Source organism: Saccopteryx bilineata, chromosome 3 (genome assembly GCF_036850765.1).
Source record: "Saccopteryx bilineata isolate mSacBil1 chromosome 3, mSacBil1_pri_phased_curated, whole genome shotgun sequence".
Lineage (NCBI taxonomy): Eukaryota > Metazoa > Chordata > Mammalia > Chiroptera > Emballonuridae > Saccopteryx > Saccopteryx bilineata.
The window spans coordinates 146018946-146045472 of record NC_089492.1 but is presented as its reverse complement, the minus strand read 5'-3'; the positions used below and the strand labels follow the sequence as shown (position 1 = coordinate 146045472).

General features: G+C 47.6%; 1 pseudogene; it reads right to left on the bottom strand.

Annotated features, from left to right (window-relative positions):
- Positions 1–5529: 5529 nt before the first annotated feature.
- Positions 5530–25821, bottom strand: LOC136329901 (uncharacterized; annotated as a pseudogene).
- Positions 25822–26527: the final 706 nt, after the last annotated feature.

The following is a 26527-nucleotide window of genomic DNA, read 5'->3' as shown; positions in this document are numbered from 1 at the left end:
CTCAGCCATAAGAAATGATGACATAGGATCTTTTACAACAACATGGATGGGACTTGATAACATTATACTGAACGAAAGAAGTAAATCAGAAAAAACTAAGAACTATATGATTCCATACATAGGTGGGACATAAAGATGAGACTCAGAGACATGGACAACAGTGTTGGGGTTACAGGGTGGGGGGAGGAGAGGGAGGGGGTTGGAGGAGGGGAGGGGCACAAAGATCATGGCTTTTCAGCATTTACCATATTCCCCCTTTAATGTATAGACAGACAGCAAATATTTACTTACGGTGTTTCCACTATAAAGACTGCTGTCTTAGGGACAAATGCTGATGAACTATTTCAGCAGTTCCTCCTTCTTCAAAGACTTATATGTCAACATAGAGCTCCATGTTTCATAGGACATACTTAAGCTCACTCCATGCTCCCTGGACCTTTAACACAAGGGAATGCCTTTTTTTTTTTTTTTTTTTTGGTTTTATTTTTTTCTTTTATTTATTTATTTTTTGTATTTTTCTGAGGATGGAAATGGGGAGGCAGTCAGGCAGACTCCCGCATGCGCCTGACCGGGATCCACCTGGCATGCCTACCAGGGGTGAATGCTCTGCCCATCTGGGATGTTGCTCTGTTACAATTGGAGCCATTCTAGCGACTGGGGCAGAGGCCATGGGGCCATCCTTAGTGCCCGGGGTGGCTTTGCTCCGGTGGAGCCTTGGCTGTAGGAGGGGAAGTGAGAGACGGAGAGGAGGGAGAGGGGGAGGGGTGGAGAAGTAGATGGGCGCTTCTCCTGTGTGCTCTGGCCAGGAATCGAACCCAGGAATCCTGCACACCAGGCCAATGACTCCTACGGGTCTACCATATCATGCTTTTTACTTAAAAAATATTTACATTTCTTTTGAAGGCTGATGAACAGGAGACACCAAATCTTTTTTGCCTGCAAACTGCTACCTTCTTTATTAGATCCAGCTAATAACACTATTTTGTCTTTTTCCAAATAGCTCCAGATATATGGAAAAGATTTATATAGGCGGATGGGGATCCTCAAACCCCTCAGCGAGATCTTCTGAGCATGGCTTTTAAGATGCCTAGAGGCAGAAAAAGCCCAATAGAGATCAGTGGAACTACCAGCTTTTAGGATACACCCTTAAAGACTCCAATGCCCCAAAGGGGTCTCATAGGATGCCATCTGGGTCCTGCTTCAATAGTGGAAAGGAAGTTCATAGAGCTAAAGCCTGCCAGGCTTACATGCCTCTGCTGTGAGGAAACAGGGACACTGGAAGGTAGGCTTCCCCCTCGCTCCTCTAAGGGAAGGTTCAGTCTCTTCCAGCCCTGCTCCAGCCACCTATGACCTAACCTTGCCCAGAAAGCTGGGGTTTGCCACTGAAGGCTGAAGGTGCCCAGGGCCATCGGCCCCATATATGACACTGTGGACGAGATTAGGGTATTTCTTCCAAGAAGCAGGTAAACTGATCTTATTTGCACAAGGGCCACTTAACTATGTTTTGCCTGAATAGTCAGATTTTTTATTCTTCCCTCAAAGATCTCTGCTGTGGGTGTTGATAGTCCTATTTCCTGCTGCTTTGCTTAGTATATAGTGTTTCCTTTATCCCTCCTACCTCAATGTCCCACTCATATTTCAGGCTGGGACCTACCTCTAATTTAGAGTTCTCTTTCCCCCTTTTGCCAACTTCTATTATGAATTTACTTTTGCCACCCAGCTTAGTGTATCCCAAGGTTCTCTTTACCATGCCACAGTCGCAGAGCTCCAGGGAAAAGCAACCTGGTCTCAACTCTCCAGGCAGAGGTGAACAGAAGCTCCATATCCACGCATGCTGCAAATGGCTTTTCCAGTCTACCTGAATCATTACCAGCTAGAAGCAGCGGTCATTGGGACTTGGACATGAGCTGCAAAGTATAGAATGGTGACAACAATTCCAGTGCCATGCAGACTTTTCCTGTGTGGACTTTTCCTGGACACCTGCTCCCTGTGACAGCTCCTAATAGCCTGAACTGTGGTTGGGTTGCATTTCTCAGGGATTTGGCATGGTGATGGGGCGAACTTGGTCTTGGTGAACATGTTAAAGACACTACTCTTTTATAGATTCTTGCTGTATTGGCCAAGAGTTTGCTTAAAGGCTTTTAATCACTGTAAAATAAAATAGAGGACTGGATAAAGAAGACGGGGCACATATACACCATGGTATACTATTCAGCTAGAAGAAATGATGACTTCGGATCACTTACAGCAGAATGGTGGAACCTTGATAACATTATGCGGAGTGAAATAAACGAATCAGAAAAAATCAAGAACTGCAGGTGTCCATACATTGGTGAGACATAAAAACGAGACTAAGAGACATGGACAGGAGTGTGGTGGTTACAGGGGGTGGGGGGAGAGAAAGGGGTAGAGGGGGAAGGGGATGGGGAGGGGTACAAAGAAAACTGGATAGAGGGTGACAGAGGATGATCTCTCTTTGGGTGATGGGTATGCAACAGAACTAAATGACAAGATAACCTGGAAATGTTTTCTTTGAATATATGTACCCTGATTTATTGATGTCACCCCATTAAAGTAAAAATTTATTTATTAAAAAAATAAATAAAATAAATTGTGGCTGTCTTTCTACACTAGTACGAATAGACCCACTTTATTCTCTAAAAAAAAAAAAATTGCATCGATGAAACGGTCAAACATAATGCAGCACTTAGACACACGCCATACTACGTTTGCATCGAAATATCCAGCAAGGGACAGCAGGAAGAAAGCATGTCAAGAGCTACTGTGCAGAGTGCAAGCTAGTCAGCAGCAACTCCATGTTTGGACCAGACAAGTTGACTGAAATTCGGCTAGCTTTGCCGGTGCTTTAGCAATTGTGAGAAACAGAAAGTCATTCACAGATGGAGAGTATGCCAAAGCATTCATGCTTGATGTTGCCAATGAACTTTTTGATGACTTTTCGGATAAAGATAAGATAATCAAACGAATAAAAGATATGCTTCTGTCGGCAAGAACTGTTTACGATAGTACTATCATGATGGCAAATCAAATTGAGGAAACACAAGTGAAGGACATAAATGCAGCACCATTCTTTTCTCTCGCTTTGGATGAGTCAACAGACGTAAGCCATTTATCCCAGTTCAGCGTGATTGCAAGGTATGCTATCGGAGACACACTACATGAGGAAAGTCTTGCTGTTTTGCCTATGAAAGAGACAACAAGAGGGGAGGATTTATTCAAGTCTTTCACTGAGTTCGCTAAAGAAAAATATCTACCAATGGATAAACTTATTTCGGTGGGTACTGATGGTGCTTCGTGAATGGTGGGGGAAAACGGGATTCGTAGAGCTTCTTCTTGAACATGAAAAGAGACTCATCCTAAGTTTTCACTGCATCCTACATCAGGAGGCGCTTTGTGCTCAAATGTGTGGTGAACAGCTTGGTGAGGTGATGTCGCTGGTCATTCGGGTGGTGAACTTTATTGTTGCCCAAGCTTTAAATGATTACCAGTTTTAAAAACTGCTGGATGAACTTGGGAATAATTATCCTGGTCTGCTTCTGCACAGCAATGTGCATTGGTTGTCAAAATGAAAGGTGTTCAGCCATTTTGTGGCTTGTCTGAGCGAAATCCGGACTTTTCTTGAAATGAAAAATGTCGAGCTTCCTGAGTTAGGTAACACTGAGTGGCTCCTGAAGTTCTACTATCTTGTGGACATGACTGAACATCTGAACCAGCTCAATGTGAAAATGCAAGACGTTGGAAATACAGTCTTATCCCTTCAACAAGCAGTGTTTGCATTTGGAAACAAGCTGGATCTCTTCATCGCTGACATTGAAATAGGTCGTTTACTACACTTTGAAAAACTGGGAGAGTTTAAAGATGCATGCACAGCAAGTGACCCTGCTCAACATCTTGATCTCCAGCAGCTAGCGGGCTTCACATCCAATCTCCTGCAGTCATTCAAAGCACGCTTTGAGAACTTCGTAAGCGCACTCGTCTTTTTAAGTTCATCACTCATCCACACGAGTGTGCAGTGGACAGCGCTGACCTTTGTTACATCCCCGGTGTCTCTATCAGAGATTTTCAGCTACAAGCTGCTGACCTGAAGGCCTCAGACATGTGGGTGAATAAATTCAAGTCACTGAATGAAGATTTGGAAAGACTTGCACAACAGCAAGCAGAGTTGTTGAGCAAACACAAGTGGGAAGAAATGGAAAACAAGCTGGAACTCTTCATCGTTGACATTGAAATAGGTCGTTTACTACACTTTGAAAAACTAGGAGAGTTTAAAGCTTCCTGTCACATACCACACACTGCAGCGTGTGAGTATTGCTGTACTAATGATGTTTGGCTCTGCGTATGCATGCGAGCAGTCATTTCACATCTGAAGAACGTTAAGACCAACCTACGATCACGTTTAACGGATGGAAGTCTCAGCGCCTGCATAAATCTTAACCTCACCACGTATCAACCAGACTACAAAGCCATCAGCAAACCCATGCAGCACCAGAAGTCACATTAATGGTAAGAAGTACTTTATTCATCATTGGTTAGCAACAGCATAACAGCGTTATTAAAAAATTCAGAGACTTATTGTACTTTAAAAGTGTTGGTCTTACATAAAATGCACACATTTACTTGTATTTAGTGTTAAACATATTGTATGGCTCTCACGGAATTACATTTTAAAATATGTGGCATTCATGGCTCTCTCAGCCAAAAAGTTTCCCGACCCCTGCACTAGTGGCACTTGCCGCTGCCACTGATGCTGTAGTCAGTCGCTGTATCTGGCACGGCCACTGACGCCTGCAATCTCCGGCCCTTTTAAATTTTTTTTTTTTTTTTTTTGTATTTTTCTGAAGCTGGAAACGGGGAGAGACAGTCAGACAGACTCCCGCATGCGCCCGACCGGGATCCACCCGGCACGCCCACCAGGGGCGAAGCTCTGCCCACCAGCAGGCGATGCTCTGCCCCTCCAGGGTGTCGCTCTGCCATGACCAGAGCCACTCCAGTGCCCGGGGCAGAGGCCAAGGAGCCATCCCCAGCGCCCGGGCCATCTTTGCTCCAATGGAGCCTTGGCTGCGGGAGGGGAAGAGAGAGACAGAGAGGAAGGAGAGGGGGAGGGATGGAGAAGCAAATGGGCGCTTCTCCTGTGTGCCCTGGCCGGGAATCGAACCCGGGTCCCCCGCATGCCAGGCCGACACTCTACCGCTGAGCCAACCGGCCAGGGCCAATCTCCGGCCCTTTTAAAAGGGACCCCCACCACAGCTGCCTCTCCTGATTGGCCAGAAGCAACCGCAGCTAGCCAGTGGTGAAAGGGGTTGTGGGAGTGTAGTTGGCCTTGTCATGAGGCTGTACAACACTAGACTGCAGTAAGTTAAGCAGACGCACAGTCCAGAAGAGTGTGTCTGCATGATTTTAAGGTCCAGACTAAGGGGACCACGGGGCTACCCCTCGCTGGTTACCTACCTCTAGAAGTTTTAGCTGCTGCGGTGGGCATTGCTTCTGGAGCTGCAGCCCAGAAGAGCCTTATTCAGTCTGGTCCGAACCGGGACCAGATGGATAATGACTGCAGGTGGCGTAATCGTGGAAGGCTTTCTGCAGGAAGTTGTACTGGGGAATATTCAGATCGTTTTTTCAAAAGACTCACCCTACCTCTCACCTTGTGCTCTACAGCCATCCTGACAGTTCCTTGAGCAAGCTGTGTATACCCCGCTCCTGACCCTGCAACATTCTGTACCCAGAAAACTCTAACTTTTTATCTTCCCCTGACTCTGGCTCGCTTATGGCCTCAGCCTAAACACTGCTTCCCAATCCGTCACTTACTTCCATGAAACCCACTACAAGCTCCTGTAGCACCCAGCATGTCTCTTGCTGCCCTTGCATTTATAATTACTTATGGTTTTGAGTATCCTGTGAAGTTCACAGGGCAGGAGTTGTGACATTTTGATTCACAGCTGAGTCCTCAGTGCCAGGCATGGGAGAACTCACTGCAGGGACTCAAATATTTGTTGGATGAGTTAAACATGGTGGGGTGGGGGGACCTTAAAGCCCTGGTAGCCTCCACTTCCTTTTGCCAAGGCAGATTCCTCCTGGGCCTAATCCCTGGTTGGGAAGAGAACTGGGAGTGGGGTTCAGTGGGGTTTACCCAGCACTACAAGGACCTTAGGTAAGGGGGCATACTGCAGATTGTAGAGCAAGGCACAAGCAGGGATAACGAACACACTGGGGTTAGGAGAGCTGCCGGTTTCATACCATAGGACAGTAGAAATACTTGGTTTTGACCATAGGGAACCCTACTTTGGGTCACCTTAGTCTTGTGGTGAGGTGCAGCAGGGTTGGCTCACACCTGCCCACGTGTTTCTGAACAGTGCATGATCTGTGGCAGTTACTTTCCCTAAAGCTGGAGAGATTCTAGCTAGCCATGAAGAACCATGTGTATCTTGGATTTGTGTCTTCTCTCTCCGTTAGGCTTGGGAATGGGAATCAAGTCTTTTATCCCCTGTATTCCCCACAGTACTTAATAAATGTGGTATCTGGGAGTGAAAAAGGACTGATCCTGACCACTGGGCAACACTGCACCGCCGCCCTGATGTTGGGACAGGGGCAGTGTCATCCTAGAACCCCATCACCTGCCTTCTCCCCCAGGAAGCCTGCCTCGCATGCTCATCAAACCAGGAACACAACAGAGCCACCTGCAGTCTGTGAACTTTTTATTCTTCATAAAGTGCTCGAAACATGGAGCACAAGCTCTTTATAAATGGGAGTTACAACGAGAAAGACAAACGACAAAGCAGAACTGTGCCTGCTCCCTGCCCACCCCACCTGCAGCTCTCTTCCAACTCTAGGCCAGGAGCAGAAACACCCAACAAGATCCTTGGGCTTCACTTTCAGGTTCTTCAAAAGACATCTCTGACCTGGGCATTCTGGAGGCCCATAATCGAGGATGAGTGGAAAGTCAGAGTCAGGACTGGCCTACATGGAGCCCAGAGGGATACCTAGTAGAGGAGTGACCCCTTCCCCAAGAAGAGATACCCATCCAACCCCCAGTGACTCCCTGTGGACACTTCCCTCAGCTTTGATGAATGGTCCTTAAGATATCATTACAGAGACTCTCCTCCATATGTGGGGCGCCTCTCCCCCCTCCCGGCAGAAGACATCCTCCACAGCAAATCTCCTTCCAAGGCTTTCTGCCTGATCCCAGAGATCAACCCTCAGGCAAGCTCATGGAGAACAAGCGATCCCAGAAGAGCTCTCACTTCCTCACCGGGCCAAAGCTGGCCTCCTTCAGCTTCTCCACACCCCTCAAGTTTGCTAAGGTAGGGTGTCCCAGCCCCCAAACATCCCCTGAAGATTCCATGTGGAAGCCTGTTTTTCTGCCAGCAAACAGGGCTGGGCCGAAGGACAGACACTTCGCTTCACAGTGCACTGCAGCCAAGTCAGTCAAGGATATGGGGCAGAAGGCAAAACGGATAGGCTGGGACAGCAGGTCGTGGATGGATGGGAGGACAACAAAGACTCTTTTCTATGTATAGGCAGAGAGGAACCTCCCACTACCGGGCTGTTATTTTTGCTTCAGGATCCCCCTCAGTTAGTGTTGAGGGAGTAAAAGAAGACAGCAGGTAGGGTAAGGGAGCAGCAGCTTGGCCAGATCCTTAACTAAAATTAAATCTGCGGGAGGGCAGAGCACACAACAGGGTTGCCCGTCCTCCATTTCCATTCCTAGGGTCCTGCCAGATCCAGCCCCGTGTGCTCAACAGGAAGGGAGGCAGGTGCCTAACAGGGGGCAAGGTCTACATCCAGAGGCTCTTAATCCCACCCACAAAAGGCACATTTTAATCAGTTTCCAAAAGTTCAAACCCTGTAGTGGCACAGAGTTTTAGCATCTGGACAGGCAACGAGAATAGGAATGGAGGCTCGATCCCTCAACATAAACAACCCAAAGCTCCGAGGCGTGGAAGGGCCCATACCTTGGAGGGGGGTGAGGTGGTAGTCTCCCCACATATGTCCCAGCTCTCCACACATTCACACATTAACTCATGGAAAGGTCAGAAGAGGAGGGCAGGGAGTGGCCTGCAGAATGCACATCATCTCCCTCCATCCACACCACATTTGCTCCACAAACAACTGCAGACAGACAAACTCAGGACATGGCAGACGTGACATTGGACCACAGGGGTTCTTGCTCTTGGGGGAACTGATATGAGGCTGAAGAGTAAGTGCCCTGGTTGCCTGTAAGTTACAGACACATGGGCACCTTGGTCCTTGCCACAGCCCTAGTAACACTAGGAGCCCAGCAGGGCTGGAGGGAGATGGCGAAGACAAGGGTTTAGCTGTGGAAGAAACGGCTGACTATCCATGACGTACTAAAGGATGTCTCAGGTACATCAGATTGCAGCTTACTCCTACTCTGTCTTGAGTAAATTCTCTCTTCCAATTTTTGGAGCCCCCAAACTAAAGGGTATGAAAATAGGCAGGTGGGTAAGACCCACCTCCAGTGGGAATCCAATGGCCCTCCTCCCAGCAGCCCCAGTTGAGGCAGGAGGGAGGGGGAGCAAGGGGTGACAGCCGCCCCAGATGAGAGTGAGTTCAGCAGGAATAGAATGGGTGTGAGTCTCGTTTGGGCAGTGGCATCACGCCAACCCTCCTGGGAGGTGGAGGTGAGGAGAGCTACTGGCGGGGAGGGGGCAGGAGGAATCTGCAGCAGTATGGGTGAGGTCTCCATGATCTGCACCCAGCAGCCAGTCAATATAGCTCTCCAGCTCCTGCACGTGCTCGTCCCGCTGGTCAGTATAGCTCTCCAGCTCCTGCACGTGCTCGTCCCGCTGGTCAGTATAGCTCTCCAGCTCCTGCACGTGCTCGTCCCGCTGGTCAGTATAGCTCTCCAGCTCCTGCACGTGCTCGTCCCGCTGGTCAGTACAGCTCTCCAGCTCCTGCACGTGCTCGTCCCGCTGGTCAGTATAGCTCTCCAGCTCCTGCACGTGCTCGTCCCGCTGGTCAGTATAGCCCTCCAGCTCCTGCACGTGCTCATCCTGTTGGTCAGTATAGCTCTCCAGCTCCTGCACTGCTCGTCCCGCTGGTCAGTACAGCTCTCCAGCTCCTGCACGTGCTCATCCTGCTGGTCAGTACAGCTCTCCAGCTCCTGCACTGCTCGTCCCGCTGGTCAGTACAGCTCTCCAGCTCCTGCACGTGCTCGTCCCGCTGGTCAGTACAGCTCTCCAGCTCCTGCACGTGCTCGTCCCGCTGGTCAGTACAGCTCTCCAGCTCCTGCACGTGCTCGTCCCGCTGGTCAGTACAGCTCTCCAGCTCCTGCATGTGCTCGTCCCGCTGGTCAGTACAGCTCTCCAGCTCCTGCACGTGCTCGTCCCGCTGGTCAGTACAGCTCTCCAGCTCCTGCACTGCTCGTCCCGCTGGTCAGTATAGCCCTCCAGCTCCTGCACGTGCTCGTCCCGCTGGTCAGTACAGCTCTCCAGCTCCTGCACGTGCTCGTCCCGCTGGCTCAGCTCCCACTCCCACTGCAGGAGCAGGCTGATGAGCTCGTCGTGGGTCAGGTGGTAGTACTTGGCTGACATGTCCAGTACACTCGCATCCTGAGGTCAGACGGAATGAGTGAGCAGGGCGCCCTCAGGCATACCTGCCTTCCTGTCCACTGACACCCCAGTTGCACCCCCACAGCCCCTGGCCCACAGGCCTCTGTCTCCAATGCCAGAGATGGCCTATCTGGCTTCAGGGCTCTGGCGTGTGAGACCAGACCTGCTCCTTGCTCCACCCCGTCCAGCAACCTGTTTCTGACCTCAGGACACCTGACCTTTCTCCATAGCGCCACAAGTCTGGTCTGATCCCCTGAGGCATCCTGCTAGGCCTCACCTTCAGCCTCTTGCTGTTCACAGTCTGGCCAGCCTGGGAGGCTGGAGCCACAGGCTGAACACTGCCGGATGTGACGTCTTGAGCTTCTCTAGCCCACTGCTCAGTGCTGTGCTCAGACTGGAGCAGGGCTGCTTTCTGTCGGGGGTGCTCTCCACAGGGGCAGCACTGAGGGGCTTTCAGGATGGGGACTGCGGAGAGAGACAAGAGATGCATTATGGGGAGGGATGGGTGGCCCAAGGAGAAGGGACACAGGTCTGCTGGACAGAGACCACCACTTGATGGTGGCTGCCCTACCTAACCCAGGGCTTAGGGCAGCTGCGCTCAGCATTCCTCAGCAACCCACCACCTGCCCCTTTCTGATTCCATAGCCAGGTGGCCTTGCCCCTTCACAGGGACGGCAGAGGCCTCCTACAAACTTCTGTGCATCTATACCCAGTCTTTGCCAGGGTCGTCCCCCTCCACCCATCCTCCCTCCCAACTCTTCTGTATTGTAGGGGGCAGGTGTGTGACCAACCCTCCCAGTTTCCTGATTTTCCCAGGATTGTGTGGATTACCAGGATGTGGGACTTGCTGTGCTAAAATCAGGAAAGGGCTCGGCAAACTGGGACACTTGGTTTCCCCTCAGCATCTACACCAGCCTGAAACACCCTCCTTTCACCTTGTGTAGGCCTGGCTGCCACCCCGTCATCCCCACCTCTCCTTCCTTCTCACCCAGCCTCTCCAGGGCGTGTAGACTATATGCCAGGGGTCCCCAAACTTTTTACACAGGGGGCCAGTTCATTGTCCCTCAGACCGTTGGAGGGCCAGACTATAAAAAAAACTATGAGGTCAGAGTAATGGCAGGGTAGGAAGCGATACCGATAAATCTCCCCCAAAACTCAACAAGATCTTCAACCAGAAACAGAAAAACCTATACTTAGAGCCTCCAGATGCTTCGCAATACACCCGAAGGTATGGTCGAGTGAAAAATTGGCTAAATATATAACCAAACCCTGAAGGAAATGGGGAGTAAGAAATGCTCCGCCTTCCTCACTAACCTAAACAGGGCGGCTTTCTCTGCTACTTGTGAATATAGAAACTGAGGCGGGCAAAGTGGGTGAATAGATCCAGGCCGCAGCACAAACGGCCGAGCCAGGCTGTGGCACGGAGATCCAAGCCGAGGAAAAATTGATCCTGTGGCAACCCGGGCAATACAAGCTAACACTCGCGCCAAACCCAAACAAAGAAAGACAAGCGGGGCAGCCATTTACCCAATCTCCTGGTCGGTGCGCAGTTAGTGGGTGAGAGATGTCTTCCTAAGCCCCAGGAGTGGGTGCCCGTGTTACCCCACAGAGAGGCAGAGTCAGAGGCCTTTCTGTGGGCCAAAAGCAGAATCTCTGGGCAGCCCCAGTGCCCTGGGAAAGCCGCGCATGGGAGGGAGCAAGAACTAATTCCAACGGTGGAAATTTTCCGTGCTGGTGGGGATTGCACTCAGAGGGAAACGCGGCCGGCCTCATATCCTGGTCTGCGTGCAGATACTGAGTGAGAGATTCCTCCGAGTGCCTCGGCAGTGCGCACCCGTGTTATCGCACAGAGGGGCAGAGTCAGGGGCCTTTGTGTGAGCCAAAGCGGAATCTCGGGCCGCCCCAGCGCCTTGCAAAAGCCACGCACGGGGACGGAGCAAGAGCCAATTCCAACGCTGGAACTTTTCCATGCGGTTGGGGGTTTCACTCAGAGCTTGAGACTTCTGGCCGGATATCCTGGTCTGCGCGCGCAGATAGTGAGTGAGAGTTTCCTCCAAGCACCCTGGACGTGGGTGCCCGCCTGTGTTACTGGGCAGAGTGGAAGAGCCAGAGGTCTTTGAGTGGGCGGAAACCCCGCCTGATTATGCTAGCAGCTCTGACTGACTGAGCCTTACCCAGAACCCTGTGCTGAGTGGAAATAGAGTGGGGAGTTGCCACCTCTTTGAGCCTCTTACTATCCAGGCAGAGGCAGCAGCAACACCATAGCTGGATTATCAGGCTACTAAATGAGGAAGGAAAGACTAGGAGAAAGGCTCCAGGAACACGGACTCTCTCACTGTCGGACTGCCAACGAGACTAAAGCACAATACATGACATTGCCATAAAGACTTATCAACTGCAAACCTCTACCTGAGCGTGCCAAAGGGGCAGAACCCGGGGTACAGAGTCACCGACCAGGAAGAGGGAGAGAAAAGAAAAAGCAAGAAGATAACCTCTCAAAATCAAGAATAATCTGCAGACTTTATAACCTATCCCATTTTATTATATTTGTTCGTTTGTTTCTCTTATCTTCATTCTTGATATTTTTTTTTTCCTCCTCCAATTTGGTCATTTAACTCTCTTCCAGTCTTACTCTCTCCTATCCTTGAACTACACTACCCATAAGTGTTACATCTCCCATTATCTTTTCTCTCCTCTTCCTTTCTCTCTATGAAGGTTGCACTCCAAAACCCTTAACACACACTCTCTCTCTCTCTCTTCTCTTTTTTCTTTTTTCTTCTTTTAGTGGTTCCCTCTTTTTTTCTCTCTCTCTCTTTCTTTTCTCCCTCTATATTAGTTTCTTCCTCTCTCCTTTACATCTCCTCTCATTCAAACCTCAATAACAAACAAATTATCTTATCTGGGACTCAAACTTATGTTTGTGGCATTTTGGGGGCGGTTTTACTTCACCTTTTTAACTCACTAGCAGTGCTCCCATCCCTGGCTCTCCATTTTATCTAGTTCTTGTTCCACTAAATACAATAGTAATTTTTTAATTTGTCCCCCCATTTTTCTGTTTCCCTCTTATTCCTCTCATCATAACTCTTAGACAACCAACGCCTAAAAGCAAATCATTTTATTCTTGACCCAAATTTTTTCCTTATTTGCTTTTTGTGGGTCCATACCCCTTTTTTCTTTTTTTTTTCTTTTTTTTGCCCCTTTATTACTTTTCCCCAATTCAGGCCCTCCATTACAGGTATTGTTTGTTATAATTCACAGTTCACCACAAGATTTTCTCAAGAAAGAGGGGAGAGATGTTCATTGCAGCACTGTTCACAGTGGCCAAGACATGGAAACAACCAAAAAGCCCTTCAATAGAAGACTGGATAAAGAAGATGTGGCACATATACACTATGGAATACTACTCAGCCATAAGAAATGATGACATCAGATCATTTACAGCAAAATGGTGGGATCTTGATAACATTATAAGGAGTGAAATAAGCAAATCAGAAAAAAACAAGAACTACATGATTCCATACATTGGTGGAACATAAAAATGAGACTAAGAAACATGGACAAGAGTGTGGTGGTTACCAAGGGTGGGGGGGGGAGGGAGGACATGGGAGGGAGGGAGGGAGAGAGTTAGGGGGAGGGGGAGGGGCACAGAGAACTAGACAGAGGGTGACGGAGGACAATCTGACTTTGGGCGAGGGGTTTGCAACATAATTTGATGACAAAATAACCTAGACATGTTTTCTTTGAATATATGTACCCTGATTTATTAATGTCATCCCATTACCATTAAAGAGGAGAGGAAAAAAGGAGGGGGGGAATAATTTCCTTTTTTAAAATTTTTATTTTATTTTATTTTTCTTTATTTCATTATTAATTTTTTTTAAAAAAAACAACTCTTTCTGATTTTTTATTTTTTTAACTTTTTATTCTTTATTAAATCTCATTAATACTGTCAACAAAACCACCCTCAGATGCCATTAAGGAAGAGAAAATCGAATATCATGGATACAAAAGAAAGTGAGGCAACACAGATAGATAAGGAAAAATCTATGGAGAAAAAATTTAATATATTGGAAACCTTGGAGCTAAATGACAGAGAATTCAAGATAAAAATCCTAAAAATACTCAGAGATATACAAGAAAACACAGAAAGGCAATTTAGGGAGCTCAGAAAACAACTCAATGAACACAAAGAATATATGTCCAAGGAAATTGAAACTATAAAAACAAATCAAACAGAGATGAAAAACTCAATTCACGAGCTGAAAAACGAGGTAACAAGCTTGGCTAATAGAACAGGTCAGATAGAAGAGAGGATTAGTGAAATAAAAGACAAGCAACTTGAGGCACAACAGAGAGAAGAAGAAAGAGACTCAAAAATTAAAAAAAAAATGAGATAGCCCTACAAGAATTATAGGACTCCATCAAAAAGAATAACATAAGAATAATAGGTATATCAGAGGGAGAAGAGAGAGAAAATGGAATGGAGAACATACTCAAACAAATAATAGATGAGAACTTCCCAAGCCTCTGGAAAGAATTTAAGCCTCAAGTTCAAAAAGCAAAAAGAACTCCAAGTTTTCTTAACCCCAACAAACCTACTCCAAGGCATATCATAATGAAATTGGCACAAACCAACAGCAAAGAAAAAATTCTCAAGGCAGCCAGGGAAAAGAAGAATACAACATATAAAGGAAGGCCCATTAGATTATCATCAGATTTCTCAGCAGAAACTCTACAAGCTAGAAGAGAGTGGACCCCAATATTTAAAGTCCTGAAAGAGAGGAACTTTCAGCCACGAATACTATACCCATCAAAGCTATCCTTCAAATATGAAGGAAAAATAAAAACATTCACAGATACAGAAAAGATGAGGGAATTTATCAGCAGGAATTACTAAAGGGGGTTCTCCAATCAGATACAAAGAACAAAAAAAAAAAAAAAAAAAAAAAACAGAGCCACAAGTAAAAGCTCCAAGAAGAACACAATAAAACCAAAATTAAACTGTGACAACAAAAATAAGAAAGTGGGGGAGAAGATGGAGATTAACAGTAGCAAAGGACGATGGAGTGCAAAAGTACTCACAAAATAGTTCGCTACAATGAACAGGGTAGGGACCCTTTTCATTACTCAAAGGTAACCACCATTGAAAAAACCACCACAGAAGCACATGAGATAAAAGAGATAGCAACAAAGGAAAGATGTGTGGAATACAACCAAATAAAAAAAAAAAGATAGAAAAACGAAAGAGAAGGATCAAACAAGACACAAAACTAACAAAAAGCAAGATATAAAATGGCAATAGGGAACTCACAAGTGTCAATAATTACACTAAATGTAAACAGATTAAACTCACCAATAAAAAGGCACAGAGTAGCAGAATGGATTAAAAAAGAAAATCCAACTGTATGCCGCCTACAGGAAACTCATCTAAGTAACAAGGATAAAAACAAATTCAAAGTGAAAGGCTGGAAAACAATACTCCAAGCAAATAACATCCAAAAAAAAGCAGGCGTAGCAATACTTATATCGGATAATGCTGACTACAAGACAGGAAAAGTACTCAGAGACAAAAATGGCCATTTCATAATGGCTAAGGGGTCACTGAATCAAGAAGACATAACAATTCTTAATATATATGCACCAAACCAAGGAGCACCAAAATATATAAGACAGCTACTTATTGATCTTAAAACAAAAACCGACATAAATACAATCATACTTGGAGACCTCAATACACCGCTGATGGCTCTAGATCGGTCATCCAAACAGAAAATCAACAAAGACATAGTGGCCTTAAACAAAACACTAGAGCACCTGGATATGATAGACATCTACAGGACATTTCATCCCAAAGTGACTGAGTATACATTTTTCTCCAGTGTACATGGATCATTCTCAAGAATTGACCATATGTTGGGCCACAAAAACAACATCAGCAAATTCAGAAAAATCAAAGTTGTACCAAGCATATTTTCTGATCATAAAGCCTTGAAACTAGAATTCAACTGCAAAAAAGAGGAAAAAAATCCCACAAAAATGTGGAAACTAAACAACATACTTTTAAAAAATGAATGGGTCAAAGAAGAAATAAGTGCAGAGATCAAAAGATATATACAGACTAATGAAAATGACAATACAACATATCAGAATCTATGGGATGCAGCAAAAGCAGTGATAAGAAGGAAATTCATATCACTTCAGGCATATATGAACAAACAAGAGAGAGCCCAAGTGAACCACTTAACTTCACACCTTAAGGAACTAGAAAAAGAAGAACAAAGACAACCCAAAACCAGCCGAAGAAAGGAGATAATAAAAATCAGAGCAGAAATAAATGCAATAGAGAACAGAAAAAGTATAGAAAAAATTAATAGCACAAGGAGCTGGTTCTTTGAAAAGATCAACAAAATTGACAAACCCTTGGCAAGACTTACCAAGGAAAAAAGAGAAAGAACTCATATAAACAAAATCCAAAATGAAAGAGGAGAAATCACCACGGACACCGTAGATATACAAAGAATTATTGTAGAATACTATGAAAAACTTTATGCCACTAAATTCAACAACCTAGAAGAAATGGATAAATTCCTAGAACAATACAACCTTCCTAGACTGAGTCAAGAAGAAGCAGAAAGCCTAAACAGACCTATTAGTAGAGAAGAAATAGAAAAAACCATTAAAAACCTCCCCAAAAATAAAAGTCCAGGCCCTGATGGCTATACCAGCAAATTTTATCAAACATTAAAAGAAGACTTGGTTCCTTTTGGAAGACTCAAAATCTTCCAAAAAATTGAAGAAGAAGCAATACTTCCAAACACATTTTATGAGGCCAACATAACCCTCATACCAAAACCAGACAAGGATGGCACAAAAAAAGAAAACTACAGATCAATATCTCTAATGAATACAGATGCTAAAATACTAAACAAAATACTAGCAAATCGAATACAACAACATATTAAAAAAATAATACATCACGATCAAGTGGGATTCATCCCAGAATCTCAAGGATGGTTCAACATACATAAAACGGTTAACGTAATACACCGTATCAACAAAACAAAGAACAAAAACCACATGATCTTATCAATAGACGCAGAAAAGGCTTTTGATAAAATCCAACACAATTTTATGTTTAAGACTCTCAACAAAATGGGTATAGAAGGAAAATATCTCAACATGATAAAGGCCATATACGATAAACCATCAACTAACATCATATTAAATGGCACTAAACTGAAGGCTTTCCCCCTTAAATCAGGAACAAGACAGGGTTGTCCACTCTCTCCACTCTTATTTAATGTGGTACTAGAGGTTCTAGCCAGAGCAATCAGACAAGACAAAGAAATAAAAGGCATCCATATCGGAAAAGAAGAAGTAAAGGTATCACTTTTTGCAGATGATATGATCCTATACATCGAAAACCCCAAAGAATCCACAAAAAGACTACTAGAAACAATAAGCCAATACAGTAAGGTCGCAGGATACAAAATTAACATACAGAAGTCAATAGCCTTTCTATATGCCAACAATGAAACAATTGAGAACGAACTCAAAAGAATAATCCCCCTCACGATTGCAACAAAAAACAATAAAATACTTAGGAATAAACATAACAAAGAATGTAAAGGACTTATATAATGAAAACTATAAACCATTGTTAAGGGAAATCGAAAAAGATATAATGAGATGGAAGAATATACCTTGTTCTTGGCTAGGAAGAATAAATATAATCAAGATGGCTATATTACCCAAAGCAATATACAAATTTAATGCAATTCCCATCAAACTTCCAATGACATTTTTTAAAGAAATAGAGCAAAAAATCATCAGATTTATATGGAACTATAAAAAACCCCGAATAGCCAAAGCAATCCTAAAGAAAAAGAATGAAGCTGGGGGCATTACAATACCTGACTTCAAACTATATTATAGGGCCACGACAATCAAAACAGCATGGTATTGGCAGAAAAATAGACACTCAGACCAATGGAACAGAATAGAAAGTCCAGAAATAAAACCACATATATATAGTCAAATAATTTTTGATAAAGGGGCCAAGAGCACACAATGGAGAAAAGAAAGCCTCTTCAATAAATGGTGCTGGGAAAACTGGAAAGCCACATGCAAAAGAATGAAACTGGACTACAGTTTGTCCCCCTGTACAAAAATTAACTCAAAATGGATCAAAGATCTAAACATAAGACCTGAAACAATTTAGTACATAGAAGAAGACATAGGTACTCAACTCATGGACTTGGGTTTTAAAGAGCATTTTATGAATTTGACTCCACAGGCAAGAGAAGTGAAGGCAAAAATTAATGAATGGGACTACATCAGACTAAGAAGTTTTTGCTCAGCAAGAGAAACTGATAACAAAATAAACAGAAAGCCAACTAAATGGGCTTTTTCAACAACAGCTCAGATAAGGGCCTAATATCCAAAATATACAAAGAACTCATAAAACTCAACAACAAACAAACAAACAATCCAATAAAAAAATGGGAAGAGGATATGAACAGACACTTCTCCCAGGAAGAAATACAAATGGCCAACAGATATATGAAAAGATGCTCATCTTCTTTAGTTATTAGAGAAATGCAAATCAAAACTGCAGTGAGATACCACCTCACACCTGTTCGATTAGCTATTATTAGCAAGACAGGTAATAGCAAATGTTGGAGAGGCTGTGGAGAAAAAGGAACCCTCATACATTGTTGGTGGGTATGTAAAGTAGTAAAACCATTATGGAAGAAAGTATGGTGGTTCCTCAAAAAACTGAAAATAGAACTACCTTATGACCCAGCAATCCTTCTACTGGGTATATACCCCAAAAACTCAGAAACATTGATACATAAAGACACATGCAGCCCCATGTTTATTGCAGCATTGTTCACAGTGGCCAGGACATGGAAACAACCAAAAAGCCCGTCAATAGATGACTGGATAAAGAAGATGTGGCACATATACACTATGGAATACTACTCAGCCATAAGAAATGATGACATCAGATCATTTACAGCAAAATGGTGGGAACTTGATAACATGATATGAAGCGAAATAAGTAAATCAGAAAAATCCAGGAACTGCATTATTCCATACGTAGGTGGGACATAAAAGTGAAACTAAGAGACATTGATGGGAGTGTGGTGGTTACGGGGGAGAGGGGGGAATGGGAGAGGGAAAGGGGGAGGAGGATGGGCACAAAGAAAACAAGATAGAAGGTGACAAAGGACAATATGACTTTGGGTGATGGGTATGCAACATAATTGAACGACAAGATAACCTGGACTTGTTATCTTTGAATATATGTATCCTGATTTATTGATGTCACCCCATTAAAAAAATAAAATTATTAAAATTAAAAAAAAAACTATGAACAAATTTCTATGCACACTGCACATCTTATTTTAAAGTAAAAAAACAAAATGGGAACAAATACAATATTTAAAATAAAAAACAAGTAAATTTAAATCAAGAAACTGACCAGTATTTCAATGGGAACTATGGGCCTGCTTTTGGTTAATGAGATGGTCAATGTGCTTCTTTCATTGACCACCAATGAAAGAGGTGCCCCTTCCAGAAGTGCAGCGGGGGCCGGATAAATGGCCTCAGGGGGCCGCATGTGGCCCGCGGGCCGTAGTTTGGGGACCCCTGCTATATGCTGTCTCTGTAAGTCTTACCTTCACTGACTCCTCACCCGCAGAACAGGATGTCAGCCCTACCAGTCCAGCACTAAGGTTCCTGCTTGAGAACCCCCTGCTTCTCCCTTCCCAGCCCTCTCTGTGGAGCTGACTCTTGGACCACTCTTTCCTTTCTTTGGGCTGCTTTCCTCCCTGGCCCCCCAACCCATTCCAAACCCTTTTCTGTTTTTCCAACTTCTAATAACTCCTTCTCAGTCTCAACTGTGACCACCCCAGGTGGTCTGCCCTGGGCTTTTCTCCCCTCCACCTCCTCATAGCGATCTCCAACCTAAAGCTCAGCACTGAGCTTTAGACCCATGCAGAGTTCCAGGCTGACCTATTCCACTTGGGGTTCACCCCGGGCACGTTACCTTCCCCTCCACACCTGCTGTCTTGTACTGCACAGTGGTGAGTGGCACCGTTAGCGTCCCAGGCTCTAGTCAGAGACCTGGGAACCCCTGTGAATAGCCTACTTTGGGTTTAGCCTTAGCTAACACCAAGCCCTACTACCTCCTTCCCTTCCCTCATGCCACCCCCTCCTCTCCAGACCAGGGCTTGCCAAACCTTCCTTCTGGCCACAGCTGCTAAGTCCACTCCTCTGCAGAGTTCTGCCCGCCTGCAACCACTCCTCCATTGCACTGCAGGATCATGAGCTCAGCCTCCCGCTCAGGGTCAGAAAACAGTCTCGAACACAACTGGCCCCTGCCCTTTCCTCCTGGCCCTCTGCCCGGGATACAGGCTCTCTCTCTCTCTCACTGTCAGGCTCTTACAAAAGCTGTTCCTCTGACTGGAATACTACCCCTTCACCTGTGGGCCTGCTAACTCCTACTTAGATTTCAAAGTTGTACAAGACCACTTCCTCCAGGAAACCTTCCTGATTCCCCCAAAAAGGTGATTGCAGAGCTGGTACCACAGAAGGCTCATGTCTTCAAAGTTTCCCTCGTCCTGCCTGGGTGAACAAGCCCCTCATCCACCCCCGGAGGGCTGAGGCTGGACTCTGAACACCTCAGCCCTTGTACTGAGTTGCCCCCTTCAACCCCTTCCTCCTGGCGAGTGCTCTCGGGGTGGCTGCTCACCCGGCACTGGGCTGTGGCTCCTCAGCTGGTCATGTCTCCAAGGGCAGAAGCAGAAGTGGCTGCAGTGTGGTCCTCCCCAAGTGGGGCAGGGGAGCCCCCAGGGGGGAAGGCTGGCTCCCCCAGGGGCGGGGAGGAAGAGGTCAGGGGACAGGCTCCAGGAAAGGTAGAGTTCGGAGAACTGGGCTCCCTGTGGCAGTGGCTGGCCCAGGGCAGGAGAGGGGGCGGTGGAAAGGCAGGCTCTGGGGGTGGGGGGTGGGCAGCTCTTCTGGTCCAGAGTAGCTGGAAGAGTCCCTGGACTCTGGAGGGGATGTGGATGGAAGGCTAGGGGGATCTCGGCTCCCCTGAGATGAGAAGGGGTTCAAGATATTCTCCTCCAAAGCCCACAGATGAGGTTGTTGGGAACTGCCCGGCAGGGGCCCATGCCCCTCTCCTGCTGGCTTCTGGCTCTGGGGCTCAGGAGCCTTAGGGCCTTCTCCTCTCTCCAGAGCCCCCAGACCTGCTGACTCTGCAGAGCTGGGCTCTTGGAGGAAGAGGGTATGGGGACAGGACCCTTAGGGTAGCTGGTGAGCAGAGGTAAACAGGGCCCCAACGCAGGGGGGCTGGCATCCCCCACTGGTTCTTCCAGGCTTGGCTCGCCCAGCAGGGTTCCAGAACAGCTGTCAGACTCTGATCCAGGCTTCCTGCAGTCCTCCTTGGCCTCCTGGAGACCAGCAACCAGTACATTTAGGAAAATGTCTTCTTCTCTGTCTCTGCCCCCTGCCACTCAGCCCCACCATAGCCTTTCCCTCCTCCTCTCCCTCCTCCTCCTCGTCTGGGTAATCTGAGGGTGTGGAGAGGTGGAGTGGCTTGGGAGGTGGCATGCTGGGCTGCAGCTTCTTGTCCAACATCCACTTTGGGTTTGGGCTTGGACTCCAGCTCCAGCTGGGGAACCCCTGCTTCCCCTGGAGGTTCACAGGTTCTGATGGCTCAGGCTTCTCCTGGGGAGGAGGCAGTTCATCAGACTCTCCCCATATGATTGGTGAGGACATCTCAGCTGCAGGAGAAAGGCTGAGAGTTCCCAAGGCCAGGAACTCTCAAGTGTATTGAGCTCCTGCAAAAGCTGGCTTTGCCTCTGGAGGCCTCCTCATCCTGGTCCTCAAGGGCATCGTCCAGGCCAGGCAGCCTCTCCCACACACTGATCACTTCTGGGGAGCTAAACAGAGATGTCGCACTGTCTGCTGGACTCTGGCCTGCTCCTCCTCCTGGGGCCGCCTGCTCCCTGCCTGCTTCAGAGTCTGAGGCTCGTGGGTGTAGCAAGGCTGACGTGGAGGGCAGGCTGGCCCCTACAGACCCGAGAGACCCTGGGTCAGCAGCACTCAAATGCTGGTGGTCCAGACCTAAGTCCAGAGGAACCATAGACTCCAGCTACTCGCTTCTCCTACCTCTTCTTTTGCCCCCAGGGTCCTCCCCTAGCTCAGCTGCCTCCACTATCATGGCCCCGGGGCCTGATTCTTCCAGCCCAGTCAACACTGTTGCCTCCAGCCTCCCTCCTGCAGGGGCCAGGATCTCACTCCTGGCCTCTGGATGCAGTCTGCTGGCGGCAAAGACATTGAAGGTGTCGTCCAACTCAGGAAGGGCTTTTCCTGGGAAGGCCAGGGGGTGGGACTGGCCCTTGAGGCACTGGGGAGTGTTGGGGACCGAAATATAAACAGAGTATAAGGTATTTTCCTCTGAGGAAGAAAGAAGGATGTTGCCACCAAGTGTGGACAAGCAAAAGCTTTATTCAGAGCACTCCTGAGCGGGGTTCACTGATCAGCAAGACAGGGGCCAGGGAAGTCACACAGCTTCTCCCGCCTTGGGGAGGGGGGGTAATTTATAGCATTGGTAGGGTGGTGGTGGTGTGATAGGTTGTGGTGAAATTTCATTGACTAACAAGACAGTTTCAAAATGCTCCTGGGCTGTTTCTTTTGGAGGTCATGGCCGTGGGTGGTTCCTCATGTGACCTTCCCCCATTGCCAACTGACCTCATATTTCAACCTTTTATGTTAGATAGAGGCACTGATATTCATCTGGCTACTTCCTGCTGATTAGGGGCATCGTGGGGAAGGGAGGTTGGAAGGTGGTGGCAAATTCCCTGTGGGAGGGACAGGAGTAACAGGAGGATCTGCAGGACCCAACGTTTTAGTGAGCCAGAGACGGGTGGAGCCCAGTGGTTCCAATTGCCAGTGGTCCTGTACGGGGGCAAGCTTGAGGCGGGAAACATGGTACCAAGGTGTTTGCCTAGGAGCTTGGCTGCGGTAGGAGTAGTCAATATTACCATATGGGGTCCCGTCCACCTGGGCTGTAGGGAGCCGGTTGGAGTTCCTTTAGAAGGACTTTGTCCCCTGGTTGGAGGGGGACCGCTGGAAGAACTTCACTTGGACCCCCTATGGGAGGGAAAGTCTGGTCTGCATGTTCCCTAAGAAGATGGCAGAGTAAAGACAGAAAGGGGAGGTATGTGGCAAGAGGAGGGGGGTTGACAGGTAAGTTGTGATTGATTAGAAATGATCTACCATAAACCAGCTCAAAGGAGCTGAGTCCAGGGGGGTTTTGTGCGGTTGCTCTGATTCTGGTGAGGGCTGGGGGAGGAGGTTTGGCCAGGAAAGCCTGGTCTCAATGGAGAGTTTAGTTAGTTGACCCTTTAGGATGCCATGGGTCCTTTCCACCACACCCAACGATTGAGGGTGATAGGGTATGTGGAGCTTCCAGGTGATGTTGAGAGAGATGGACCTGCTGGACTATTTGGGCAGTGAAGGCTGAGCCATTGTCTGACTGGATGGGAGTAGACAGTCCAAATTGCGGGATAATGCGTTCAATGAAAATGGAGGCAACAGTGTCTGCCATTTCTCAAGAGGTGGGAAAGGCTTCTATCCACCCTGAAGACTTTCAAAAGTTAGGAGATAGTGGGTTTTTTTGTGAGGGGGCATGTGAGTGAAGTCGATTTGCCAATCTTGGCCTGGTAAGTGCCCCCTCAGCTGATGAGTAGTGAAGCGGAGATGGAGTCCCCCTTGTGTAGAGGTTTTGGAATAGATTGTGCATGCTGCGTGTACCTTTTTTTTTTTCTTCTGAAGCTGGAAACGGGGAGAGACAGTCAGACAGACTCCCGCATGCACCCGACCGGGATCCACCCGGCACGCCCACCAGGGGCGACGCTCTGCCCACCAGGGGGCGATGCTCTGCCCCTCCGGGGCGTCGCTCTGCGGCGACCAGAGCCACTCTAGCGCCTGGGGCAGAGGCCAAGGAGCCACCCCAGCGCCCGGGCCATCTTTGCTCCAACGGAGCCTTGGCTGCGGGAGGGGAAGAGAGAGACAGAGAGGAAGGAGGGGGTGGAGGTGGAGAAGCAAATGGGCGCTTCTCCTGTGTGCCCTGGCCGGGAATCGAACCCGGGTCCCCCGCACACCAGGCCGATGCTCTACCGCTGAGCCAACCAGCCAGGGCGCGTGTACCTTTTTGATAGTCTGCTGGAGGCCTGGGAAGAAAAGGAGTGGTTGCAAAAACCAATAGAGAGCTTTTGGCCCTATGTGTAAGGAACAGTGGATATCAGAAAGGAGAGTTTCAGCCTGTCCTTTTGGTAAGGCAGTTCTATCTCTGAGAAATATCCATCCCTGGTTGCACACATCTCCACCCATTCCGAGGAGGGCCTGTTCTTCCTCAGGAGTGTAGGAAGGTTTCAAGGAGGTGGAGAGAAACATGAGAGGAGAGGTCCCCGTGGTGAGGTTTCGAGCCGCTGTGTCAAGGGGTTTGGCTAAGAGAGCAAAATTGGGAATCCAGTGTCAAAAGAAGCCTATTAGACCAAGGAAAGAAAGAATTTGATTTGCAGTGGTAGGTGGCTGGAGACTGTGGAGGGTCTGAGTTTGATCTAGAGTGAGACCTCAGGTGGTGGGGGTTAAGGCAATGCCCAAATAGACTACGGACTGAGAGTGAAGTTGATGCTTAGTTGAGGAGACACAATATCCCTTTATGGTGAGGAAGTTAAGAAGGGTGGAGGTGTGTTTCCTTGAGGCAGGCAGGGAGGGGCTGCAGAGGAGTATCCATCTACATATTGCAAGAGAGTACTTGTCTAGAGATCGCATGCAGCTAGGTATCACGCTAGTGCCTGCCCAAACAGGTGTGGGCTGTCCCTAAATCCCTGGAGCAGGATGGTCCACGGAAGTTGTGCTGCGTTAGTGTCCGGGTCCATCCAGGTGAAGGCAAACAGAAAGTAAGAGTCAGGGTGTAGAGGAATGGTAAAGAAGGCATCCTTGAGATCTAAGACTGTGAAGTGAGTGGGGTCAGGAGGAATGTGTGAAAGTAATATGTATGGATTAGGGACCACTGAATGGAGGGGGACAACCGCCTCATTAACTAGGCATAAGTATTGTATGAGGCGGTAGGCCCCTGAGGATTTTCGAACAGGAAGGATAGGGGTATTACAGGGGGAGTCCATAGGGATGAATAGGCCTTGATTTAAGAGGTGGGTAATTATGGGTTTAAGGCCCTGTCGATGATTTGCCGAAATGGGGAATTGGGGTCTAGATGGGAATTGGGAGGAATTCTTCAAGCAGATGTATACAGGTGGGTGGTGGGTTGCTACCACTGGGGTCGAGGTGTCCCAAATTTGGGGGTCGACAATGTCTGGTGGAATAGGGGGTGTGATCAGGTTAGAGTTATCTGTGGTAGTGGGAGAGCTTTCAGCCAGGAATGGTAGGAGTAGGTGGGAAGATGCTGTCAGGGATGTTGTCAGTTGGATAGTGGCTCCGAAGCTTTGTAGAATGTCCTGTTCCAGGAGGGGTACAGGGCATGATGGCATAACTAAGGAGTGTGAAAAGGGGATTCCATTCAAACTGCATATCAGGGTGGTGTGCAAAGGGGAAAAGAAGGGGTCCCATCCACTCCTATAACCGAGACCTGTGAGGGAACTAAAGGTCCAGAGTGTGATGGCAAAACAGAGAAGGTAGCTCCCGTGTCCACAAGAAATGAGATGGACTTACCCGCTACCTGTAGCCTCACCCTGGGCTCAGCGAGGGTGATGGGGGTCTTCAAGTCCAGGCCGTATCAGTCATCCATGAGACCGAGAAGTTCTAGTGATGGGCCTGCCTGGCTGGCTTGGCCACCCATTTGAGTGGCTTGTCCTCTGTGTGGAGGCGCCAAAAAAGAGCCTGTTACCTGAAGGGGGCAATCACTTCACCAGTGGCCAGGCTGCTTGCAGTTAGGGCAGGGTTTAGTGGGTGGCCTCGGGCAGGGGCACTGCTGGGCCCAGTGACCCTCTTTGCCACATTTAAAGCAAGCTCCTGGTGGGGTTCCTCCTTGTGGCTCGGACTTGGGCCAGGCACCTCCTGTGCCTTGCCCCTGTTGCTCTGCCAGCCTCAGGGCTGCCACAAGAGCCTGGGTTTGGAGCGTTACCTTCTGCTGCATGCGGACCTGGCGAGCAGACTCGGCCTTTTCCTCCCACCCATTAAAAACTTTAAATGCCATGTTCCTCAGGTCTCAGATAAGGGTTTGGGGGCCCTCTTCTGCCTTTTAAGTTTCTTCCAAATGTCCGGGGCCAGTTGGGAAATAAAGTGGGTGGCTAATACAGTGGCCTTGGCATTGGAGGCAGGGTCTAAATGAGTGTGGAGGACCATAGTGTCAGTGAGGCGGTTCAAAAAGGGCCGGGTTCTCCTCAGGTCCTTGAGTGATTTCTCTCAATTTATCATAGTTAACTACCTTTTGGGCTGCACTCTGCATGCCAGCTATGAGGCATTCAATCATTTGGTCTCGTTGCCTCCTACCTGTTTGTCCCATCTGGTAATCCCAGTTGGGGTCCATGTCGGGGACCGCCTGTACCCCAACTGGCATTTAGTCGTTTGTGAGGTGAACTTGATCAGCATGAGTCCATGCCACCATCCAGATTTGGTCCCGTTCGTCGGGGGTAAGGGTAGAAGACATGATAACATAGAGATCATGCCAAGTGAGGTCATATGCCTGAGATATTGGAATTCCTTGGTATAGGCGGTAGGATTAGAAGAGTAGGATCCTAAATGCTTTTCGAATGCAGACAGATCAGAGAGGGAAAAAGGAACATGAACCTGAACAACTCCTTCCACTCCGGTCACCCCGTGGAGAGGGAAGAGAAGGTTGTCTCCCTGTTGTGGCTCGGAGAGAGATCTGGTGTAAGCACTGACAGGGGAGGAGAGAGAGG